This window comes from Thermobia domestica, unplaced genomic scaffold (genome assembly GCF_964235325.1).
Source record: "Thermobia domestica unplaced genomic scaffold, izTheDome1.hap1.1 HAP1_SCAFFOLD_168, whole genome shotgun sequence".
NCBI lineage: Eukaryota > Metazoa > Arthropoda > Insecta > Zygentoma > Lepismatidae > Thermobia > Thermobia domestica.
Genome location: NW_027655907.1, coordinates 17,761 through 24,491, shown reverse-complemented (window position 1 = coordinate 24,491; position 6,731 = coordinate 17,761).

The window sequence follows — 6,731 nt, the reverse complement described above, 5'->3', positions numbered from 1 at the left end:
TACGCTTAAATTAATTTCCAGAATGTATTAAAATTTAAATGCATTAGTAGATTAAAAAGAAATATATATCATCAGAGAGTGTGTGTGTGAGAAAGAAAGAACAAAATTAAAAAAGGAGTGGAAAATAATCAAGAAATTGGTTATCTAAATTTCCTCTATTCTATTTGGTAATAGCTATTTAGAGAGAAACCAGTACTCTTCAGCCTTCCCACATTTTATACTTATTTAATAAAGGGAATTAGCTACTCCATAACAGAGACTGCAAAAAAATAATAAGCAGTTCCGAAGTTCTTTATAGGACAAGATAATAATGATATTATTATACAATTGTAATAATAATAAAAAAAGAAACAACAAAATTCCAAAGACAAGAAACGAAACAAGAATACACAGCGCCTTGTCACTCACTCTCTTCATCTGACCCACTGGCCGGCCGACATTATTGGCCGCATGTGCATCCAATCATAAGAAAACATTGTCCCCGACAAAATCGGTGTCGGCGATATTGCCGACAATATCGGGGGTTTGGCCGACAGCATCTGCGTGTCGGTGGCGTGTGCAAACGCACTAAGTGTGTGTCTATTTTTACCTTAGAAAATTCAAGAGAGAGAAAAAATTAACACAACTTTTCTATTTCAAGCATGTTGACACGATATAAGAATAAAGAAAGAGGAAATTCTATAAGTATAAAATTTAACAATTGTGTAAAAAGCTCTACACAAAATGGTAGTTTGTGACTTTAATTTTGCAAACAGAACTCAGGTTTTAACAAAACGAAACTCACAACAAACTATGTCTTGAACAGAGAAAGAGATGTAAGTGAAATCTTATACCGAAAGAAAAAAAATATTTTGTGTTTTTCTTTATGTTATATTTCAATAACTGTGATATTATCAATTTACAAAGATGAAACATGGCTGATTTCCTAGTTACTGGCTTGAATTTATATCTTCTTATTATAATATGTATATATGGTGAGTCAAAGTGATATTTGTAAAAATTCTCCGAAACAAGGTAACATTACCAATTTCAGGTTTTATTCAAAGCTAATTTTCGCATAGTGATAATTATGTTTAGTGATCATTTAACCGTGAAGTAGGGAAGGACACGAGACAAGATTAGAGTCTGTCTCGTCTCGAAAATATGTCGTGAAATTGGTTTCTCGTCTCGAAAAATATACAATTTTGCTATTGCAAGAACTCTGTTTCGTCTCGAATTTTCTAATGAAAAGTCTTTGTCTCGTCTCGTCTCGTCCCCATCACTCTCAAATCTGGGACAGGAAAAAGTTAAAACTCAAATGAAGGAATTGTATATAATCCAACACACACATACACATTGTATATATATATTCAGGGATGTAATGGAGGGTATACGCGGGTATACGGCGTATACCCACCTCTAATTTTTGGAAACTGTCGTATAGCCATCTAAATTTAGGAAGTACGCGGGTATACGCTACATTTGATCAATAGTATACTCAATTCATTGGAACAAACAACTGCTTTTCATTTACTTTATTTAAAAAAAAATCTCACTAAACAGCTGGTCGTCAGGCTGTTACCACGAATGATGTCTAAATTATTTTAAAATATTTGCGTTTTGGGGGCGTGGGAATCTAATTTTCTAGGATCTTTTCTATAATGCAAAAAGGTGAAGTTATATATATATATATATATATATATATATATATATATATATATATATATATATATATATATATATGTAAATGTATATGTAAATAGAAAGTCATATAGGTGAAAAACAAGTGTCAGTGATTATTAGTGTTAGTGACAGCAAAAGCATACAGTGTAGTGTAGTGTTAAGAATATTAGTTTTGGTGCACAAGTGTTAGTGTGGTAAACACAGGTGAAAACCATTAGTGCAGTGAAAGAAATAGGTGAATACCAAAGAAATATATATATATATATATATATAAAACATATGGATGAAAAACCTAAAAACACAGGGAAAACCTGCAAGAAACAAGAAGAAGCCTAAGGTAAAAAGAAGAAGAAGCCAAAAGGTAACAACATAAATACGCAGAGAACACACATACAGAAATACACAATAAACAAGCAAACTAGATTCAAACTTTTTTCTTAAATTTTTATAGTTCTTTTTTGTTGTTGTTTTGTTTCGTTTTTGTAAATTTTCCCTTTTTTGGTCTCTTTTCCTTCCCCATCCTTTCCCTCCCAAATTTTCCTACTTTTTTCTTTTTTCACTTATGGAAATAAAGAAAAAAAAAACTACCATAGAAATCATTCGCAGTGATGATAACTCGTCGGTTTTCGAATGCTCTAGGTAACCGACTAAGAGTAACTGGACTGAGCGAATGAAAAAAAAAAATGCAAACAGCCCTCTGAACATGCAGTGATTTTTCCCCAAGATGTCACATGCGTTGTCCCTACCTTCCAAATTCAAATTCACATTCTGTCGACTGGATACAATTTGAACAAGGCAATATGGGATGGAATCAGTTCCCCTCTAATCTCGGAAGGAGGTTCCGAAAAATGTGGTCTTTACTTAAAAGTTAAGAGAAATTAAATGAATATATTTGCTCCAAGAAATCGTTGGCCTCCACAAAAATAACAAAACACATGACCTGTCGTCGGTCTTGTTTCAAGCATTCACCGTCGTTCCCAATACCACCAATTACAACAGGGAACCTGGGATTAATACTGCTCATTTGTAGCCGCAATTGACATAAAAGAAAGGAGCGATTGATTTCGATAAATACATTTTCGCCGATCCCAAGCTAGTACTAGTAGTAGTTTCTCCTCAACCTACCGCACACACACACAAAAGGGCGGGGTAAAAATAAACATTTTTCTTTGCTGTTTCATTTTCTTTTAGATAAAAAAAGAAAATTGAAGAAAATTTTTAACAGGAATGGGTAGAAAACAAGTCAGGAAAGACTTGTAGCGTATGAGCATGTCACAGCAATCTTTGCTCATTTTGATACAGCCGTCACTTCGAAAATATTTTCTTAGTAGTGATTAACCCTTTAGGGGATTTATAGTACGAATCAGTACCATGGAGTAGTGTTGTGTTTAAACGCTTGAACACGTATTGAACCCGGTTCTTTTTATTGTTCAAGTCAAGCATGGATCAAAGAACACCCCAGATTTGTTTTGCAACCGGATGGTAAAGTTGGCGGTGCCAAGGAGGGGCAGGGGTGTGACTTTTTTTTTTTTTAGGAAAATTTCAAAAAAGTTCGAACCTTAATTTTCAAGATATCAAAATTAAAATTTTTCATGCGGATTGTGTGCATCTTTAATTATTTCTTATTTCTTTTGAGATTCCTATCTGAACCCGGACCCAAGGGGCGCAAATATTCCGAGAGGTTGGTTTTTCAGAAAAAAGTCCGGTTTTTACCGAACTTTCGGATTCATGTGTACGATACAGACATGTGGGTGGTACTGTTGGAAAGGACACGTAATACTGAAGAAAATGAAGTTTGAACCATAATCCTAGGCCAAATAGTAATGTTATATGAATTTTTAGAATATATGTATATACAGGGTAGCCCAAAAGTAGGAATACAGTCTAGTGTACTGATCGACTTATGACATTATATATAATTTACTTATTATTATCCAGACAGGATTTACTTATGCTAGTTTATTTGATTTATTTTCACTTATACGTTAAAGTGGAAATAGAACGAAGCAAATAACCTCACTATCTTAATAAACGGTCATATTTAATCAATGCAGGGTTGTATACCTACTTTTGGGCCATCCTGTATATCTATAAATGGATCACCTTCAGATTTTCAAAAAAAAAAATATGTTCTTTGTTTTCAAGATATCAAACTGAAATTTTGCACACGTACTGTGTACATAACAGCATATTTTCCAAGAAATTTTCAGATCCCTACGTGAACCCAGGCCGGCCAGAGTTCCGAGGTGGGTGACACTTCGAAAAATAAACGATTTCCCGGTTCAGATGCAGATAGGGACATGTGATGGTAGCGTTTGAAAGAGCGCGTAATACGAAGAAAATGGCGTTTGAACCATGATGCTAGGCCAAGTAAATAATGACGCAGTAAATTTTTGTATATATATATATATAAATGGGCCCAAACATTTTGAAAAAAATCGAAAAAGCTCCCGGTTTTCTACCCTTTTCTCGTTTCTGGTGTATAATACGGACAAGCGAGTGCTACCGTAGGAAAAGATGATGCTCTATTCTAAAAAAAAAAAAAAAAAAAAAAAAAAAAAGTACGAACGATCCTACGATAAATAGTAAGGAAGCAGTGACTGTCTCAGTGAAAGTCTAAAATTTACCTCACGAAGTGGAAATCCCAAAAGCTTTAAACTTTCTTTGTGGATTGACTAATTAAGAGTTCCTTCGCAATTTGCAAGTTGTTAGAAAATTAGTTAAAAAGGAAAAGAGACAATAGCTGTGTAAATTCCATTGACGAAAATGTGAAAAAATACATCGGGAAATAGTGAAGAAAAATCCAAAGAACACGTTAATTTGCCAGCTACTTCAGAGAAAGTATATTTATTTATTTATTTCATATTATAACGGTTATTACATCTCCGGCTTGATGATGATGTCATATGGATAACGTCCTTCGTTAAAGGCATTGGATAGGAGAGTACTTGGGGCCTGTGTTAGGTACTATTCCAACATTTGCCTGGTGTGAATGAAGAAACACCTCTCTTGGGATAGCTGACCTGCAAAAGCTTTTTCACACATTCTTGACCGATTTATTATTATTATTATTATTATTATTATTATTATTATTATTATTATTATTATTATATTATTATTATTATTGGAATCATTTGCGTGAATGGCCCCAGGGTCAAATTTCGCTGGAAATAACTGTTCGAGTAATTCTACTCTTAAAAAATCGAGCCAGCCATCCTTACTGGTCCAACTAAACACAATTTGGGAGAGAGAGAGAAAGAGAGAGGTTATAAGCTGTAGGACGGACAAACTACAGATTGAGGGCGATTAATTTCTTCTTGGTTATGGCCCTGATTATCACAGCAGCCAGTAGGCTGTGGCTCGCGACCGATCTACAATGTTAAAATTCAAAATGTCAATCTTAAATTACTCCAAATGTACTCAACATTTTAACTCAAACGAGATATGTATACATTAAATACATCCTTTGAAAGTGTCATAGTGATAGATAGGGCCAAAGGAATGAGCAACATGGCGGAAACAACATTGGTCAAAGTCATTGTTTTCTTCTTATAGTTATCAGTCATACAAGTACAGCCACTTCTACAGCCTGATCTACTTAACGCTGAGAGCTAAATAAGATCTTACATTAATCTATAACATTATAGGTAATCTTTTTCTTAGTCTCTGGTTGATAGGTTAAGTTATTTGGTAACTGTTCTCCAAAACATAGCTCTCCATTCAGACTTCTCTTGTTACTTCATATACACATCCTGCTTATTATGCAACCGATACGCGCAGAGAGCCAGTGTGAGTTCCGTATAAGCAAGGATATTTCATAACTTTCTTATGAACGTTGAACTTTAAATCTTAATAGTGCAAAGACCAATAGTATTGAAACACCCGATGTATATATATATATATAATATGTGTGTGTGTGACAAGGGATGGAGCGTATACCCACCTAAAAAATTAGCATTACATCACTGTATATATTGTATATATACACGGTGTTCCAGAAGTCCCCTAACATAGGGTAAATATTATCGGTTTTTCAACAAAATGTAAGAGGGGAAACCGTCACCAAATTTAATGTTTTCCATCCAAAAGTGAAGGAATTTTTAAATCGGACTACTATTTGGGCTGTACACTCTTTATGCGTCCAATAATGAAAATTCAACCTTGCCATTTATCTGGATCAACAACACAAGTGAATGAAGTTACTGTCTTTTACGCTAACGTGTCGATGGTCAGCCTCCATTGAAAACACAGTTCTCATTCACCATACTGTTACAAAATTTATTCACCTCCTGACCCGCCCTTCCCTCCTCCAGTCCCTCTATTAATGGAAACGTTGCATTTTCATTTAACATTATGCACATAAAGACTACAGCCCAAACGGCTAGTCCGATTTAAAAAATTCCTTCACTTTAGATTGAAAACATATTTGGAGACCGGTTCCTCTTACATTTTGTTGATAATAACAGAGTTACGCTATGTCAAGGAAGTTTTAAGACGCACTGTATTTAAATGGCTAGGGCAAATTACCCAGTTATGGACCCGGAGGAAGTTAAAAAAATTATATATTTTACACATTGTATCACTAAATTTTGAGTTTCTTTATTTCATGAACAAATAAATTTTTCCTGAAAGGAAGTCTATTTAGACATAGTAAAATCAGAATGTATTATTTATTTATCTTTTAATGAGAACCCGAAAATGACTAGTTGTTGGTACTTACCAAATAGTCATTTTGCACTTTATATTTAACTTATATGTTAGTCCTACAAATGTACACATTTGCGTGCGGAATGAAATGGATATTTCTCCTTTTTTTTTTTTTTTTTTTTTTTTTTTTTTTTGCTAACGATCATGAAGAAATAAACCAATTTTTAGATTTCATCAAATGTTTTGGTAAGGAGTAACTTTGTTATACATGGTGTTTTAGAACAAGACCGGCAACGTTTGAGATTTGATTCCTAACACCAAAATAAGACAAAAAAGTATTGATCAGCCTATGGTCAAAAGTGCATAGTTTGGGAGTTACAGGCTGCTGAAAACGTGATAAAATTAATCGGAGTTGGGTCAAT